We start from the raw sequence: 20,569 nt of genomic DNA, 5'->3' as shown, positions 1-20,569 counted from the left end.
AATTGAGACGAAAATTTAATAGTCATGGGTGACTGGAATTAGTCAGTAGGAAAATGGAGAGAAGGAAACATAGTAGGTGAATATGGATTGGGGGGAAGAAATGAAAGAGGAAGCCGCCTTGTAGAATTTTGCACAGAGCATAACTTAATCATAGCTAACACTGGGTTCAAGATTCATAATAAAAGGTTGTATACCTGGAAGAATCCTGGAGATACTAAAAGGTATAAGATAGATTATATAATGGTATGACAGAGATTTAGGAACCAGGTTTTAAATTGTAAGACATTTCCAGGGCAGATGTGGACTCTGACCACAATCTCTTGGTTATGAACTGCAGATTGAAACTGAAGAAACTGCAAAAAGGTGGGAATTTAAGGAGATGGGACCTGGATAAACTGAAAGAACGAGAGGTTGTAGAGTGTTTCAGAGAGTGCATAAGGGAACAATTGACAGGAATGGGGGAAAGAAATACAGTAGAAGAAGAATGGGTAGCTCTGAGGGATGAAGTAGTGAAAGCAGCAGACGATCAAGTAGGTAAAAAGACGGGGGCTAATAGAAATCCTTGGGTAACAGAAGAAATATTGAATTTAATTGATGAAAGGAGAAAATATAAAAATGCAGTAAATGAAGCAGGCAAAAAGTAATACAAACGTCTCAAAAATGAGATCGACAGGAAGTGCAAAATGGCTAAGCAGGGATGCCTAGAGGACAAATGTAAGGATGTAGAGGCTTTTCTCACTAGGGGTAAGATAGATACTGCCTACAGGAAAATTAAAGAGACCTTTGGAGAGAAAAGAACCACTTGTATGAATATCAAGGGCTCAGATGGAAACCCAGTTCTAAGCAAAGAAGGGAAGGCAGAAAGGTGTAAGGAGTATATAGAGGATTTATACAAGGGCGATGTACTTGAGGACAGTATTATGGAAATGGAAGAGGATGTAGATGAAGATGAAATGGGAGATACGATACTGCGTGAAGAGTTTGACAGAGCACTGAAAGACCTGAGTCGAAACAAGGCCCCGGGAGTAGACAACATTCTATTAGTACTACTGACGGCCTTGGGAGAGCAAGTCCTGACAAAACTCTACCATCTGGTGAGCAAGATGTATGAGACAGGTGAAATACCTTCAGACATCAAGAAGAATATAATAATTCCAATCCCAAAGAAAGCAGGTGTTGACAGATGTGAAAATTACCGAACTATCAGTTTAATAAGTCACAGCGGCAAAACACTAACGTGAATTCTTTACAGACGAATGGAAAACTGGTAGAAGCGGACCTCGGGGAAGATCAGTTTGGATTCCGTAGAAATGTTGGAACACGTGAGGCAATACTAACCTTACGACTTATCTTAGAAGAAAGATTAAGAAAAGGCAAACCTACGTTCCTAGCATTTGTAGACTTAGAGAAAGCTTTTGACAATGTTGACTGGAATACTCTCTTCCACATTCTAAAGGGGGCAAGGGTAAAATACAGGGAGCGAAAGGCTATTTACAATTTGTACAGAAACCAGATGGCAGTTATAAGAGTCGAGGGGCATGAAAGGGAAGCAGTGGTTGGGAAAGGAGTGAGACAGGGTTGTACCTATCACTGATGTTATTCAATATGTATATTGAACAAGCGGTAAAGGAAATAAAAGAAAAATTTGCAGTAGGAATTAAAATCCACGGAGAAGAAACAAGATTTGCGAACTGAAATGGGGTTCCATGGTTTGTTAATACCACGCAAGGGTGAATGACGGAAGGTGTGGACCAAGGACATTTGAGGTACTTCCTTCACTGTTTATTTTTTTTACAACACACTTCTTTATTAATAACATTGATAATACTTTTAAAAGGAAACAACACAACAGGCCTTGTAAATTAATATGGCTATGAGCACTATGGGACTTATCTTCTGAGGTCACCAGTCCCCTACAACGTAGAACTACTTAAACCTAACTAACCTAAGGACATCACACACATCCATGCCCGAGGCAGGATTCGAACCTGCGACCGTAGCGCCTTCTAAATCGCCCAACTGCATAAGTGAACTACTAAAAATAATCGTTAATATGTTTTGAAACACAATAAACTTCAACTCACAAATAGCATTCAGTTGTTTACTAATTAATATCTGTTCAAAGCAATTTTCCCACATAATCCACAACTTGAAACCAGAAATGAGTGCACTTCATTGCTATTAAATGTCTGCATAAGTTAATGGCCATACATAGTAACCTCTGATCAACAATTCAATTGACTTAAAAAAAAAACACAACCACCTAAACATGTTTACAGAATTATGGGAAAGAAACGTATATACACCTTCTGTTTAGCAAATGAACCACTTTCGGCCTGAGCCACCAACAACATAAGTCGGTCTCTTTACCCACATGGAGCCAGTACGAGTTACTGGAAGGAAAACTAAACCGAGCACTGGTACACAGCGTCTGGTCCACCGCACTGTCCAGCTCGCAGCCCTGTCGCGTCGCGCTGTCTCGTCGAGCTTCCACACCGGCCCTCGTACAAAGATGTCGGGTCGCTCTGGGACGGGTGTCTGCACAGAGCCGCCTGCCTGGAGGCCGGAGCACTGTGCGGTGAGGCGACCAGCAGAGGTGGAGGAGGAGGAGGAACAAGTGGCGCTGCAGGTCCTGTAGGCGTGTCAAGGGGGCGCTCCTCTGGTCCGTGACGTCGGAGGTGTGGGAGGGTCACAGTGGCTGCCGTGGCGGCTCGAGTGTTGCGTTGCGGGCCACCAGTGGAGGACGGGTGTAGAGTAGGAGGTACACGCCTGCCCGGCTAGCCGCGCGGTCTGACGCCGTGCTTCCCGAGCGGGAAGGCGTGCCGGTCCCCGGCACGAATCAGTCCGGCCGATTCGTGTCACGTCCGGTTTGCTGGCCGGCCTGTGGATGGTTTTTAAGGCGGTTCTCCATCTACCGCGGCGATTGCGGGCTGGTTGCCCTTATTCCGCCTCACTTACACTATGTCGGCGACTGCTGCGCCAACACTGTCTCCACGTACGCGTACACCATCATTACACTACCACACAGACATTTCGGGTTCCACTTTTGTGGTACGAGATGTTCCTGGGAAGGGGGGGGGGGGGGGCAGGGTCCACTGGGGGCCGAATCACACAATAACCCTGGGTTAAGTGTGGGGCGGCGGAGGGGTGGACTGCTGTGGGGTTGTGGACCACTGGGTGTTACGGCGGGAAGAACCGTCTCCGTCGTTTCTAGGACCGCAGTTTAGTACACAATACACGCGGTACACACCCCGTACATGTAGTAATAATGATGTTGTCGACACAAGTGTCACGGGACATGTTGACACGACCGAGGATTGCGCGAACTAAACAGTCAGAGCGAGTCCACACAGCTGCCTTCACTGGTCAGCGACGCCGTCGTCCCCACAAGCATTTGTACTCGAGATACTGCACTTCATACACGATACCTCTCAAGTAAAGAATGAAAGTGAGTCAAACTCTTTCAGGATTCTGCGAGATGCCAAAAGGTAGCAACTTGGCGAATCTTTAGCCAAAACTGAACATTGCTCTTCAAATACACTCTGGCACACTCCACAGTAAGGTCTTCTTCCACTGTAAAATACACAAATAATTATTTAAGAAAATCACAAAAACAGGATCGTCTTAATTATTTCGGTGGCTTTACTGTCGAGTCAGATTTGACAGTGAAACTGAAGTAAGCGAAAATCGTAAATTTGTTTTCCAATGACAGAGCAAGGACAAAATCAAATGGTTCAAATGGCTCTGAGTACTATGGGACTTAACATCTGAGGTCATCAGTCCCCTAGAACTTAGAACTTCTTAAACCTAACTAACCTAAGGACATCACACGCATCCATGCCCGAGGCAGGATTCGAACCTGCGACCGTAGCGGTCGCGCGGTTCCAGACTGAAGCGCCTAGAACCGCTCAGCAATACGGGCGGCAGGACAAAATCCCTTCTTATTTCAGTAGTCAGTGTTTTGCGTCCTGATACCTTCCTAAATGTAATGCAAATTGTTTGTATTGTTTCTGTTTAATTTGAGTAAAAGCACAATTTCAATGTTGACATTTATATGTATTGTGTGAATGTTTATTAATTTTTTCTGTTCGTATTTTTATTAAAATCACTCTTTTAAGTTCGAAAGTCAATCTTAAATAATTATCTGTGTTTCATATCGGTGGGTTGGTGGTGGTGGTGGTGGTGGTGGTGGTGGGCGGCGGCAGCAGAGATGTTTTTGCTCAGGGGCGTCTCATGAATCCTAAGTACAGACTTGTCCACAGTCACTGACCTACAGCCATTCGAACGGAAACCGTTACTCCTGTAGTGCTGTCACAGCACCCTTGCTGCCTCAGCCAAATAAGGCGCTTATTAAATGCACTGGAGGATTCAGTCAACACTATCTGCTGCGAATGCACTGTCACAGGGAGACACACTTGTTCGATTCTCAGTCGCTCAACTGCACGACTGCAATGTTCTCGTGGAAACTGCCAACAGCAGCAAGGACCCTCAAACCTGTAACCACGTTATTGGGTATAACAACAACTTATAATCTGTAATTTTGCATACAAGCGAATGATCCATTTTGTGACGATCTAACTCCCATTATTTATTTTTTATACATAACGACATGGAATAAACACATGCCAAAAGTTAGTTCCGTACGGATACGATCTATTTCTTTTAATAATAAATTAAAGTCAACCACTGCAGCTTATGTCTATTTTCAGGCAATTCTCAGGGACCACTGTAAGGATTTTGGTATGGCTTTAGTTAATAGATTGGTTCACGGGGTAGGTTTGTGTATATGATTTATAAATATTTCTTAGAAAGTGATATATATTATTTATCTATTTATTCATACTATGAATCATAGTATCTCCGTTCCATTTCTTCTGTGGTGGTGATCTGCTCAGAACATCCGCCCACAAACAGATTTTGCATACGCAGTGGAGAGTGAAGTAACAACACTATTTTCATCTAGCATTGAAAAACGTATTTCGGTTATTAGTCCAATATTTGATTACGTGATCCATTGTGTGAACTTAAAAAGTGGTTATTGGACATATGGTTATGTATTTTAAATATCAAACATATGGAGTGAAAATATTTTACTCGAATAAATGTGTCCACATTTTAAGAAAAACCTACCGGTGGTCGGGCTCGATCCTAGGGCCTTGCTTTACACATAGATACATTCATATCCGCGCCACCAAATCTCCAAACATAATCTTAAAGTATTATCTGTTACGAACAGCATCAATAATTTTTAATGAGATTTTCTCGAGACTGATACAAAATTGTGCTTTATGCTTCTACCTATTTTCAAGTCTAGGCCATGAACTTGAAGTATATTTAAAAGTGAATCGAATGCGTGAGCGAATGGAGGAAGATATCATTTATCCAGAAGTGACATACGCCATCCGAAACGACTTAACCTTTGACCGCTGACAAGAAATCTTGGTTTTGGTTTCTACGTACTTCCTGAGACCCCTCGTATATAAGCGTGTGCAGTAGACTAAGTCTCACATTCCGAATCTAAGAGATCAGCGTGCGAATCATTCAACTCTCTTTTTTTCCACACGTTACGATTGCGACTAAGTTAAGAAAGTCGATGATTCGAATACTGAGCACGAAATGTTACTTCCTACATGCTACACAGCATCCTTGGTTTTGTTGTTCGCACTTCTCAAATCAGTGCCTGATTTTTGGAAAAGATGCGTGATGTGAGTACATGACGATCGTCGTGAGGACTGAGTTCTCCGCATTGTATATCGGGCTGCGAATGCTCTGGCGGATTTGTTCTTGCTAAGTATGCGTGAGGTTCCCTGTTCCATGCTTACTACTTTAACTGTTGCCTTAAGTACTAGATGCGATAGGTACTCTGCTTCCCGCAATCAAATTCGCGGAAATCCAAGTGATGTAAACACATCCTCCATTCAAATGTGTCACAAACGTAACGGTAATTGCTGTGTTTAAAGAAAAGAACATATCAGCCATGACGAGCTTAAAACGGGGCAGGGGAGTTAACTGTAAAAAAAATTTAAATTCCCTCAGCGAGGTTCTTTCCATACAACAGGAAAAAGTGCACTTCGCTAACAGAGTTGTTACTACTAGCTGTAATGCTCATAGATAATTGTGTCTCGCTCACTGTTCGTTTTGTATGAGATGCAGTAGGTTCACATGAGATTGACAGTATGTTGGTAGAATCATGTTTTCTAGCCACTTATGTTCTGTACCAGTTAGTAAAACTTCGCAATTTAATGTAACGAATAGGTGAGCGGTCTCAAAAATTGTGTCAAGATGAAGCTTTCGCAGCTTAAGATGCCAACCGAACTACCAAGCCGTATTGGCTGCTGTGACGACCGAGAGAAAATCACTCCCCACGAACTCGGAAATGGGAATGACTGTCACACAACGGCCTGAATTTTGTGAATGGAATGGCCCTCGTAAATGACTTTTGGATGTCAGTTCTTCCACAGATAAGTAAACGTGTAATTAATTACAAGAGGATTTATCGAACTACCGAATTAACCCCAATATGTTACAATCATTCCATGTAAGTACATAGACAAGCAAGAAAGCAATAATTATATATTGATGTGAGCAACGAATTACGAGGTTAGAGGGACTACGAATTACGAACAACGAGGCGCACTTGAACCAGAGGTGGATTGCTTTGGCAACGTCCGTAAGAAACAAGTTGTTTGGGAGTGACCATCGTCGAAATAGATCATTCTCTAAAATATAAAACATATGTCTGTGCAATGATTGACTCCATCGTGCAAGAAAAAGAAAAATGTTCAAATGTGTGTGAATTCCTAAGGGACCAAACTGCTGAGGTCATTGGTCCCTAAACTTAAACACTACTTAAAGTAACTTAAACTAACTTACGCTAAGAACAACACATACGCCCATTCCAGAGGGAGAACTCGAACCTCCGGCGGGGGAGACCGCGCAATCCGTGACATGGCGCAGCAAACCGCGCAGCTACACCGCGCGCTGATCGTGCAAGAAAGATGTTCCGTGCATGCAACTGACAAAAGCTGGTCAGTCACGTAGGAGCACTCGAATTCTTGATCTAGCGTTGAATGACGGAACCTAATCAGGTTCAGAAGCAAGACCGAAAAGCGCGATGCTGCTTTCCTTCCCAGTCAGGCTGCGCTGGGAGATATTCCCACTGCAGGCGACGTGTCGGAGCGTCGAGCTCGTCACACAGCGGAGCCTGCTGCTAGCCGCTGGTCACCGCCCGCCGTGTGATCGGCTGACCCCCAGAAAAGCGAGTCCGGCCTCTGCAGTGCCAGCAGAGTCAGAACGTCTGCTTTTGCCCATCTCGAAGCATCGAACATCTGCTTCCCTGTCTCCATCCATCCAAAAAAAATTCTTTGTTTCCTCTAGGTTCTGCACAAAACCAGAGCAAAAGTATAGTACACCAATGAGAAGGCTCTACTAAATATTGGCCAGCTAGTCCAACACACCATTTTGCAAGTGTTTTACAAGTTATCCAATGGGCTGCCTTCTGGTGTGTATAATTTTGAGAAAATAAACTCCTACCTGTCACTTCTCAGATACCCAAGTAGTGGGACAAGAGGGGCATCACCCCACTCTGCACTGTTGTCAAATTTATTCAAGATCGCGGTTCCAAGATGGCGGCGACGGACGTGGCAAATTCACAATGATGTCATGATATAAGTTCAAATTTTTGCGTGGAAACAGGTCAACCGGGCTACCTCCACTAACCTATCCATCTCCTCCCATCCCACCACTCTGTTCAGAAACAAAATGGCGGGAAGTTCAAATTTTGACGCTAAAAAGAGGTCAGTTGGGCTACCTCCACTAACCTAAGTCATCCACCCTCCACCTCTTCCTTGAAATTGGCATTGAAAGGACTCAGCCTTGCTGGACTGCTGGATAGGATGGCTGTAAGTGTTCACTTTGCATGAAGTATACATTTAAACAATTTGAGTTTTCATAGGCTGCAGCTCTATCCAGTGTGTTCGTTATAAGGTCTTGAGTCCAGCTGGCCTAGCACACAGTACTGCCACTAGAGGTTATATCCTTTCTTTCAGGAGTGCTAGTTCTGCAAGGTTCACAGGAGAGCTTCTGTAAAGTTTGGAAGGTAGGACACGAGGTACTGGCAGAAGTAAAGCTGTGATGCTGGGGCGTGAGTCATGCTTGAGTAGCTCAGTTGGTAGAGCACATGCCCGCAAAAGGCACAGGTCCTGAGTTCGAGTCTCGGTCCAGCACACATCTCAATCTGCCAGGAAGTCTCATACCAGCGCACACTCCGCTGCAGAGTGAAAATCTCATTCTGAACACATGAACTGATCAACATTAAGAAAAAAAAGCGTCAGGATACGGTGGTATATAAATATGTATGTGTAATAAGCTAAAGAATAGCATAAAAATTGCCTTAACTGGCTATGGAACAGCTTCTTCCAAGGAAACCAGACAGAAATCACCCCATCTGTTACGGGTAAAGATCTTTCACACAGATTCATAAGAGTTATGCAATGAACGGCAGAAGCGATTGTGTCAAAATTATTCGGTGTTGATGGAAACTGAAATAAAACAGAGATTTAGATGACGATACCCCTTACCACTAACCCCATTTAATTTATGTATCACGAAGAAACTGCACATATTTCTCGTCAGCACACTTTAAAATTTATTACGCATCTATAGACTCCATATTATTTGGAGGTCCCCGAGTAATTATAGCTGGTACGCAAAGACGTCTACAACTGGAGATGCATCTGTTTCCAAAAGCGAAACCTTAGCATAACGCCACAGTCGTCTAAGTTCCCTAGAGACGTGCGTTAACGTGCCACCGCTCATCACAGCGCCGCCGAGTCAGAGCGGTGCCGCGACTTGACAGAACCGCTGGCAGCGTGTTCCATGGGACGTGGGCTCACAGGTCAGCGAGTCGAGCCACGGACGTCTCCACGGCGTCTGGAGGGCCTGGCTGGGCACTCGCGGCACTGCCGATGGCCGGCCCCTACACCCCACCCTGCTCTGTCTCCCAGAGTACTCCCAAAGAACACAGTGTCGACCCTATGTCCGAGTGAAACGTTCGCCACCGTGCAGACACAACATCTACACACGCGACAAAATACTTGAATTTTGCAGTGAGAAAACGCCCAGTAAAGTGGCAATAAAGAACATTTACCTGGCACAGTGCTCACCACCGCTGTTGTAGCCCCGATAACTTTGTGGCAAATGTTCTCGCCGCCTATTTGACTGCAGCTGAAAACACTTCGGTTCAACTCGACATGGCGCTATCCAGCTGTAATGGCTACCACTTGACAGATGTAAGAAAACGGCAGTATCGCGGTGCAAGAATGGTCACATGGATTATCCGTATGTCATCGACCAGGGGAAACGGCTAATGGCAGTATGACAACTTGAAAAGATTAAAGAGCAATTTGCGATACTACTAAATACACAGTTTTGACCTGTGACAGAATATTATTGACTTCTTGTGACGTCACCTCGCGTAGTACACTTAGAACTGAAATGCTCTATGGCGTTGTTCGACTCCACATTTTTGCTGATGTCGAGATAAATTGTTTTGTCTTGGCAATGTGTTAGGAACGATAGTGTTCTGTGGTAAAAATAAAAATTTGCACCGCTGTGCAGCTTTCTTCGCTGTACTCGATTCGTCTTCTCTGTCTCGTACTATTAATCTAAGACTGAATACCGTATTTGTATCTAATATTCTCATTCACGTCTTGATATAATTCCTGTAATGAAAACTCAACCTTTCATTAACAGTCCAAAAGATTGCCAGAAATTTGTTATCGCGTTGAATACATAGTCTGATGCACAGTCACCTTGCTGATTACATCGCTGACCATATACGAGTAGACATACAGTGTCTCAATTCCCACTTTATGCCATTAAACGTCTGACACAATTTGATGATAATCGAATACATTACATATATACAGTCACAAATTTAGTAAGCAGGTCACACAAATTCAAACAACGAAGTTTTCCAACTGAGTCACGAGCTACCAACAAGTGCTGCAATGTACAAAACTGACTTAAAAGTTTATCATACGAAATCAAGTTACCAATAGGTGTCTGGAACATTCATCTGCATCCGAAAACAAACCTTTAGTTTACCAATAGTAACTTTCTATACACATAGTCAAAGAGAAGCATCTACGTTGTGACGACTGCAAATACAGGGTGGTCCATTGATCGTGACCGGACCAAATATCTCACGTAATAAGCGTCAAACGAGAAAACTACACAGAACGAAACTTTGCTAGCTTGAAGAGGGAAACCAGATGGCGCTATGGTTGGCCCGCTAGATGGCACTGCCATAGGTCAAACGGATATCAACTGCGTTTTTTAAAATAGGAACCCTCAACTTTTATTACATATTCGTGTAGTACGTAAAGAAATATGAATGCTTCAGTTGGACCACTTTTTTCGCTTTGTGATAGATGGTGCTGTAATAGCCACAAAGGTATACGTACGTGATATCACGTAACATTCCGCCAGTGCGGACGGTATTTGCTTCGTGATACATTACCCGTGTTAAAATTGACCGTTTACCAATTGCGGAAATGGTCTATATCGGGTTGATGTATGGCTATTCTGATCAAAATGCCCAACGGGCGTGTGCTATGTTTACTGCTCGGTATCCTGGACATCATCCAAGTGTCCGGAACGTTCTCCGGATAGTTAGGTTATTTAGGGAAACGGTAAGTGTTCAGCCACATGTGAAACGTCAACCACGACCTGCAATAAATGACGATACCCAAGTAGGTGTTTTAGCTGCTGTCGCGGCTAATCTGCACATCAGTAGCAGACAAACTGCTCAAGAATCGGGAATCTCAAAAACGTCGCTGTTGAGAATGCTACATCAACATCGATTGCAACCGTACCATATTTCTGTGCATCAGGAATTGCATGGCGACGACTTTGAACGTCGTGCGCAGCTCTGCCACTGGGCACAAGAGAAATTACGAATTACGGGACGTGACAGATTTTTTGCACGCGTTCTATTTAGCGACGAAGCGTCATTCACCAACAGCGGTAACGTAAACCGGCATAATATGCACTATTGGGAAACGGAATTTCTTTCTGTGGGGAAAGTTGAAGGATGTTTGCTATTGTGATCCACCGACAACGCCTGACAACATGCGTTAGCGCATTGTCAATGCATGTGCGAACATTACGGAAGGCGAAGTACTCGCTGTCGAGAGGAATGTCGTTACACGTATTGCCAGATGCATTGAGGTCGACGGACACCATTTTGAGCATTTATTGCATTAATGTGGTATTTACAGGTAATCACGCTGTAACAGCATGCGTTGTCAGAAATAAGTTCACGAAGGTACATGTATCACATTGGAACAACCGAAATAAAATGTTCAAACGTACCTATGTTCTGTATTTTAACTTAAAAAACCTACCTGTTACCAACTGTTCGTCTAAAATTGTGAGCCATATGTTTGTGACTACTACAGCGCCATCTATCACAAAGCGAAAAAAGTTGTCCAACTAAAACATTCATATTTCTTTACGTACTACACGAATATGTAATAAAAAGTGGGGGTTCCTATTTTAAAAAAACGCAGTTGATATCCGTTTGACCTATGGCAGCGCCATCTAGCGGGCCAACCATAGCGCCATCTGGTTTCCGCCTTCAAGCTAGAAAAGTTTCGTTCTTTGTAGTTTTGTCATTTGACGCTCATTTCGTGAGATATTTGGCACGGTCACTATCAATGGACCACCCTGTTTATAACTCGTGTTGTAAGAAGAATAACAGGCTGACAGCAAGCTTCTTGGGTCGTACCTATCAGCACTGATGTGTCCCGCGCCCCAAAAGGTGGAGCTAAGACTTCCTGAAAAGCTCCCAAGCCCGAAAAGAGTTTTTAAGAGAGCGGCTCTCGTGCTGTGAGATAAGCTGTATCACTTCAGTGAGCAACATCGACAGCTTCTTCTCGGTTTCAGTAAGCGCACGATTTCGCAACGCCGCTGTTACAGCCTCTGCTGAAATCGCAGTATTGCTAATCAACGACACACACCCCTTACACCGACTGTGCATTGTTGCGAACTTTCCCAGGGATCGTCACTGCAGAAAAATATCCTGAGTTACACAGACCTCACCCGGAAGCTTTTATTACTGGTGACGTGATGCAGGAGTTTTGTATTCACGCCTGTTTAGAAATGTATAACACATAAGAAACCAAACTTAATTATGCATGAGGTGCTGATGACATCGGTCCTTAAATTACACGCTATGACCGATCAGCATCATTAAAGGGAACGTAGTTGTGCATTAAAACTAGTTACAAGTGAACAAAGAAATTAAGTAACTAACCCAGTAGTTCAAATATTTAAATACCGACAACATTTACCCTCGCATAGAACAGAGGGACAATAGTTTGTAGAAATTCTTGCGGCTGTAAAAAGATCGATGCTCCAAGCATAAGCCAACTACCACCGTCATACCTTAGCAAAAGATCTTATCGAGAAACCGAGAAAAATCTGTTGATAAGTAAACTCGCTAAGCGGGTCCAACGCTTCTATCCAGTCACTCGTTGACCAGTCTGGTGGGGCAGTAGAAGATAGCATAAGGAAAACCCGAGTTTTAAATTTCACATTTAGGATATCGTTCAGGTAGCAGAATCGTACAAACATACCGCTGTTTGACGGTCTTGGAGTACGTAGTAATGCGCATCCGCGGCGTGGCAAAGTATCTAGAAGAGTTGAAAGCAAATAAGTTGCCAAGTCCGGATGGATATCCAGTCCGTTTGTACAAAGTACTCTACGGTAATGATTCCTTACTTAGCCTGCATTTATCGCGAATCTCTCGCCCAGCGAAGGAAAACACAGTATGTGTTTCCCGTATATGACAAGGGTAAAAGAACGGACCCGCAAAATTACAGATCATTACTCTAGCATCGGTTTTCTGCAGAATTCTTGACATATTCTAAGTTCGAATATAATAAATTTACTTGAGATGGAAAAGCTTCTGTCCACGAATCAGTAGGATTTTAGAGCCCTTCGCTCCTGCGAAACTCAGCGTGCCATCTTCTCACGTGACATCCTGTGAACAATGGACGAAGGGCAACAGGTGGATTCGATGTTCCTAGCTTTCCGAAAAGCGTTCGACACGCTGCCCCGCTGCAGACTGTTAACGAAGAGTACGAGTATACGGAATACGTTCCCAGAGACGTGAGTGGCTCGAAGCCTTATAAAGTGACAGAATCCATTACGTAGTTCTCTGACCGCGGGCGTTCATCAGAGACGGGGATATCGTCAGGATTGCCCCAGAGAAGTGTGATAGGACGTCTGTCACTTTCTGTCTACGTAAACGATCTGGCGGAACGGATGGGCAGCAATCTGTAGCTGTTTGCTGATGACGCTGCGGTGTACAGGGAGGTGTCGTGGTTGAGTGACTGTGAGTCGACGCCAGATAAGACAGAATTTCCGATCGGTGTGATGATGGCAGCTAGCTCTAAATCTAAAGAAATAGAATACAGATGAGTAGGAGAAACGAACCCATAATGTTTGAATACAGGGGTAGTGGTGTGCTGCTTGACAGTCACGTCGATTAAAAACCTACCCATAACGTTGCAAAGAAATATGAAATGGAGCGAGCGTGTAAGGATGGCATGAAGAACGCGAATGGCCGACTTCAGTTTATTGGGAGAATTTTAGGAATGTGTCGTTCGTCTGTAAAGGAGGGCGCATATATGGCACTAGTTCAAATGGCTCTGAGCACTATGGGACTTAACATCTGCGGTCATCAGTCCCCTAGAACTTAGAACTACCTAAACCTAACTAACCTAAGGACGCCACACACATCCAAGCCCGAGGCAGGATTCGAACCTGCGACCGTAGCGGCCACGCAGTTCCAGACTGAAGCGCCTAGAACCGCTCGGCCACAGCTGCCGGCATGGCACTAGTGTGACTCATTCTTGAGAACTGCTAGAGCGTTTGGTATTGTCGCCAGGTCGGACTGAAGGAAGACATCGCAAGTGAAAGTCAGAATTACGTAAATATTTGAACAGTAACAAACAATATTTTTGCCTAGCAATACTGTTTAAAGAATAAGGAAAACGGTCGCCAGCCTAATTAGGCAAGAGAAAGATGAACGTTCTCGTTTAAGAAAGTAGGTGTGAGCAACTTTAACGGACAAACACAACCTATACTTGGCCACACGCGAGTGCAATGAACCCTGACACATACATATGTGTACGATAAGATTGAAACTAACAGCTAGAGCAGCACAAATTATTTGCGAAAATATAACAGATACCGAAACACACTATTACATTCAGAGATTGTTCAAAGTGAATGGTCTTTATAACATTACTATTAACGTTCACTGCAGGACCATAAATTGGACATAGGTTAAGTCTCTCTCAGTTAAATACTTTACTATTTAAAATGAAAGCTAATTGGGATCTACTAACAGGTTGCTTCTCACTTTCTTTCGAATAAAGAAATTATGGTTTTCATTAATAGTGGTCTTCCCGTTATTTGTTACCTAGCATTAGTACAATAGACAAACTGTGGATCCTGTTATACTATTAATATGCACTTATAATACACAAGAGAGACAAACACTTAGCAATCATGAACATATAATTTTCTGCTATTGCAGTTTTCCACTTTTACTACAGTGAAACACAATGTTGACAAAATTGCAAGAAACTGACTCACCTTTTAAAATTTACTACAGGCAGCAATCTGATCATTTGCTTAGAAAAACTTTATAAGCCTCAGTTTTATGAACTTCTAATCTTTAAAAGAAACAGCAAACTGTCTTTATTACCAATGTCTTCTACTTGCAAATAAATGATTAAATAGGTGACTTTGAAACTCCACAAAACTGTAAATTGGACTACACTCCTGAAAATTGAAATAAGAACACCGTGAATTCATTGTCCCAGGAAGGGGAAACTTTATTGGCACATTCCTGGGGTCAGATGCATCACATGATCACACTGACAGAACCACACGCACATAGACACAGGCAACAGAGCATGCACAATGTCGGCACTAGTACAGTGTATATCCACCTTTCGCAGCAATGCAGGCTGCTATTCTCCCATGGAGACGATCGTACAGATGCTGGATGTAGTCCTGTGGGACGGCTTGCCATGCCATTTCCGCCTGGCGCCTCAGTTGGACCAGTGTTCGTGCTGGACGTGCAGACCGCGTGAGACGACGCTTCATCCAGTCCCAAACATGCTCAATGGGGGACAGATCCGGAGATCTTGCTGGCCAGGGTAGTTGACTTACACCTTCTAGAGCACGTTGGGTGGCACGGGATACAAGCGGACGTGCATTGTCCTGTTGGAACAACAAGTTCCCTTGCCGGTCTAGGAATGGTAGAACGATGGGTTCGATGACGGTTTGGATGTACCGTGCACTATTCAGTGTCCCCTCGACGATCACCAGTGGTGTACGGCCAGTGTAGGAGATCGCTCCCCACACCATGATGCCACGTGTTGGCCCTGTGTGCCTCGGTCGTATGCAGTCCTGATTGTGGCGCTCACCTGCACGGCGCCAAACACGCATACGACCATCATTGGCACCAAGGCAGAAGTGACTCTCATCGCTGAAGACGACACGTCTCCATTCGTCCCTCCATTCACGCCTGTCGCGACACCACTGGAGGCGGGCTGCACGATGTTGGGGCTTGAGCGGAAGACGACCTAACGGTGTGCGGGACCGTAGCCCAGCTTCATGGAGACGGTTGCGAATGGTCCTCGCCGATACCCCAGGAGCAACAGTGTCCCTAAATTGCTGGGAAGTCGCGGTGCGGTCCCCTACGGCACTGCGTAGGATCCTACGGTCTTGGCGTGCATCCGTGCGTCGCTGCGGTCCGGTCCCAGGTCGACGGGCACGTGCACCTTCCGCCGACCACTGGCGACAACATCGATGTACTGTGGAGACCTCACGCTCCACGTGTTGAGCAATTCGGCGGTACGTCCACCCGGCCTCCCGCGTGCCCACTATACGCCCTCGCTCAAAGTCCGTCAACTGCACATACGGTTCACGTCCACGCTGTCGCGGCATGCTACCAGTATTAAAGACTGCGATGGAGCTCTGTATGCCACGGCAAACTGGCTGACACTGACGGCGGCGGTGCACAAATGCTGCGCAGCTAGCGCCATTCGACGGCCAACACCGCGGTTCCTGGTGTGTCCGCTGTGCCGTGCGTGTGATCATTGCTTGTACAGCCCTCTCGCAGTGTCCGGAGCAAGTATGGTGGGTCTGACACACCGGTGTCAATGTGTTCTTTTTTCCATTTCCAGGAGTGTATTTCCATCACTGGGAGGCTTTCACAAAACTACATTTACTACCTCCCATAATTTCATGAAATCCACAGTAAACCTGAATACTCTCTTATTACCAAAGATCAAACATCATTTAATTTTTTTAGGCTTTCATTTTTTACACAAACTAGGACACTCGGTAATCATAGTTCAAATGGAGAGGAGCCTCAGAGCTATTGTAATAGGGAAAAAATTAAGGTAGGTACATAAATTGTTATAAGTTACCTTATATTTGTACACACTAAATCGCCCAATAAGCTGATCCTTCACTGTACATTATTATAGCACTCCTTTACAGTGACTGCGCAATGTGGTGGCAACTGTATGTTGGTAGGCGGATTTGCAGACAGAATTGCTGGACTCTGGCCCTTCTTGGTGGCGATGATGAATACCAATTCTAGAATCGTTCCAGCTATTTATCCATCCATACGAGGCATTGGAAAGTAGCAGAAAAAGCCTCTCTCGGAACCACCACAATATGCAACCTTTACTTAGGCAGTGCACAGTTTGGTAGCTCGTCCCCGACTGACTCTTGGTTCCACCTTTTCTACCTAGGCCAGCCACAATTTGCGCGCGCTACACTGTTCCGTTCCGGAGGGGAACCACTACACCTTTTACATACAAACTAACTAAAAATCCAAAGTGAAGGTTAGCAGTTTACATAACAGCAAACAAACATTTTAAATAAACCAGAACATTTGCACATATCGACATTTCTACAAAAAATTATTCACACAGAAATTACAATTATATATAGTACGTTTTGTTCCCTCCAAATAGGACAAACAATTTAAATGACAGATACACTACATTGCATAGAATCAAACCATGACATCAAAGTTCTTACAAAGGAAGGAGTATACAGTTTCGTGTTATAAATTCAATCAATAAACATTTACAGAAGCTCAACGATGTAACATTAAATAAAACAAAAGCAAAATAAATCAGTAGAGTATGAGAGATATGGTGTTACAAATGGGGCGCTCAGCGGAACTGACGGACTTCGAGCGTGGTCTGGTGATCGGGTTTCTCTTGTGTCATGCGTCTGTACACGAGATTTCTACACTCCTAAAAATCCCTTGGTCCACTATTCCCGATGTGATAGTGAAGTGAAAACGTGAAGGGACACGTACAACACAAAAGCGTACAGGCTGACCTCATTTATTGACAGACATAGACCGCTGACAGTTGAAGAGGGTCGTAATGTGTAATACGCAGACATCTATCCAGATCATCACACAGGAATTCCAAACTGCATCAGGATCCACTGCAAGTACTATGACTGTTAGGCGGGAGGTGAGAATACTTGGATTTCCTGGTCGAGCGGCTGCTCATAAGTCACACATCACGCCAGTAAATGCCAAACGACGGCTCGCTTGGTGTAAAGAGCGTAAACAATGGACGATTGAACAGCGGAAAAACGTTGTGTGGAGTGACGAATCACCCACACCTTGCTTGCACCCCTTTTGGTTTTGCGTGGCAGAATCACTGCAGAGTCCTACATTGATGTTTTCAGCACCTTCTTGTTTCCCACTGTTGAAGAGCACTTGGGGTATAGCGATTGCAGCTTTCAAAACGATGGAGCACCTGTTCATAATGCTCGGCATGTGGCGGAGTGGTTACACGACACTAACATCCCTGTAGCCGGCCGCTGTGGCCGAGCGGTTCTAGGCGCTTCAATCCGGAACCGCACGACCGCTACGGTCGCAGGTTCAAATCCTGCCTCGGGAATGGATGTTTGATGCCCTTAGGTTAGTTAGGTTTAAGCAGTTCCAAGTTCTAGGGGACTAATGACCTCAGATATTAAGTCCCATAGTGCTCAGAGCCATTCGAACCATTCGAACCATTTGAACCATCCTTATAATGGACTGGCCTGCACAGAGTCCTGACCTGAATCCTAGAGAACACCTTTGGGATGTTTTGGAACGCCTACTTCGTGCCATGCCTCACCGACCAAACATCGATACCTCTCCTCAGTGCAGCACTCTGTCAAAATGGGCTGCCATTCCCCACGAAATCTTCCAGCACTTGATTGAACGTATGCCTGCGAGAGTGGAAGCTCTCATCAAGGCTAAGGGTGGACCAACACAATATTGGATTCCAGCATTACCCATGGAGGACGCCACGAACTTGTAAGTCATTTTCAGCCATGTGTCTGGATACTTTAGATCACATAGTGTGTTAGGAGAATGATTCTTGGGCTCAAATGGGAATCGCTGGAGGGAAGATGGCGTTCTTTCTTTCAAGGAATAATATCGAGAAAGTTTAGAGAAGCGACATTTGAAGCTGACTGTAGAACGATTCTTCTGTCGCCAACATATATTTCACGTAAGGGTCACGAAGGTAAGAGAAATGACTGATCGTACAGAGACATGTAGACTGTGGTTTTTCGCCCACTCTGTCTGCTAGTAGAACAGGAAAGGAAAATAGTAGTGGAACAAGGTATCTCCCGCCACGCACTGTATGGTGGATTACGAAGTATCTATGTAGATGCATTTGTTGATGTAGTATTTACGGGTGCGACGATGGAAGAGTGGTTATCGACAGCTATGTTTGTACATTTTTTTTTTTACAAAAGATATCCCAGAAAGAAAAGCCATAACTGAATACTGTTGCACTGGGGGATAGTGACCACAAAGGAAGATCACGGTTAAATGCACGCGACAAGAAACGCTGGACAGAAGCAAAGCTAACATTGCATCGACAGTGAGCAACTGTTAGAGGACCTCACATGTATTCAGGTCACGTGAATCGTTTCTCGGGGGACGCTGTTGCACACAAGCGATTCCATGCCTTGATGACTACCGCAATGTGTAAAATGGCGACGGAGATCTCCAACTTGATGTACTGATAGACCTATTCTGTAGTCGTTCACACCACTTAGGCACTGCAGGTAACGTTACGAAACGAAGCTAGAAACGATGAACATAATTACGAAGTCTATTAATGGTTAGGAGTTAAAAGCCATGCCACTAATATTAGGATAAGAAATTTATCATGCAAGTGCCGTCTCATGGTGATATAGTGTTTGTCAAATTAGTACGAGAAAAACATAAGTTATATACACTGAAGAGCCAAAGAAACTGGTTCACCTGGCAAATATCGTGTAGGGTCCAAGCGGGCGCGCAGAAATACCGCAACACGACGTGACATGGACTCGACTTATGTCTGAAGTATTTCCGGAGGAAACTGGCACTATGAATCCTGTAGGGCTAGCCATAAATCAGTAAAAGCACGAGGCGATGGAGATCTCTTCTGTTGCGGCGTATAGTCAAGCGCCGGAGAGCCAGTCGGGAACGACAGAGAAGAGATGGCTGTGAGAAGAGGTCAGCTAATAGCACGCTGACTGACCCCTCTCCAGGACGACAATGCGACAGCAGCGGTCCCTATGGGAAAAGGACATAAGCGTCGTGCCCGACAGGTCGCGGCCCAGTTGGAGAGTAGCTACAAAATTAGCGAGTTCTATTGCTGCATCGACACTAGTTACTTTGTTTGTAGGATCTATATAACACGGACTTGGGAATTGTTTATACTTAAGAACATTTCTTATTTTGCACGCCGCCCTTTGCTTGCGACACATCTGTGTAATTGACAAAGTTTGTATTGTGATCTTTTCTTTTTGTAATAGAACTCATTAATATGATTTGTTTGAATGTTGTCTGGAGATCCAAGAAAGCAGGTTTCCTCGACACACAGTGTTTGACGACTAAAACGAACTAAATTCCGCCCGAACACGCCACGAAGACACAACGGTATCGACCGGCCGCCGTGTCGTCCTCAGCTCACAGGCGTCGCTGGATGCGCATACGGAGGGGCATGTGGTCAGCACACCGCTCCGCCGTATGTCAGTTTACGAGACCAGAGCCACTACGTCTCCATCAAGTACTGCTCCTCACTTTGCCTCACAAGGACTGAGTGCACCCATTCAAGTGTTAGCCCAGCCCGACAGCGGTTAACGTCGTTGATCTGTCGGGATCGGGTGTTACCACTGCGACAAGGCCGCTGGCATATTTCACGACTAAGCTTGATTTAACCATTGGCGACGAGGCGTAAGAAGATCCCAGAGCCTGGCTACCATGAATTTTCTTTTGTTGTGGGCTTTGGTGTTTTGCTTGTGCTTTAATTCTAACCTGGTCTTTTCTTTGCAGTATTTATAGTGTCTTTGCTAGTCAGTGTTTTCAGGTGGGCGTTGCAGAAATTTTCTTTGCTTGTGTGCTTCTTTTCCTTGTTTACATTGTTTGTTTATTGCATTTGTCTATTGCAGTATGAACAACCCA

Source organism: Schistocerca americana, unplaced genomic scaffold (genome assembly GCF_021461395.2).
Source record: "Schistocerca americana isolate TAMUIC-IGC-003095 unplaced genomic scaffold, iqSchAmer2.1 HiC_scaffold_18, whole genome shotgun sequence".
NCBI classification, from domain to species: domain Eukaryota; kingdom Metazoa; phylum Arthropoda; class Insecta; order Orthoptera; family Acrididae; genus Schistocerca; species Schistocerca americana.
Note: the sequence above shows the minus strand (reverse complement) of the source record.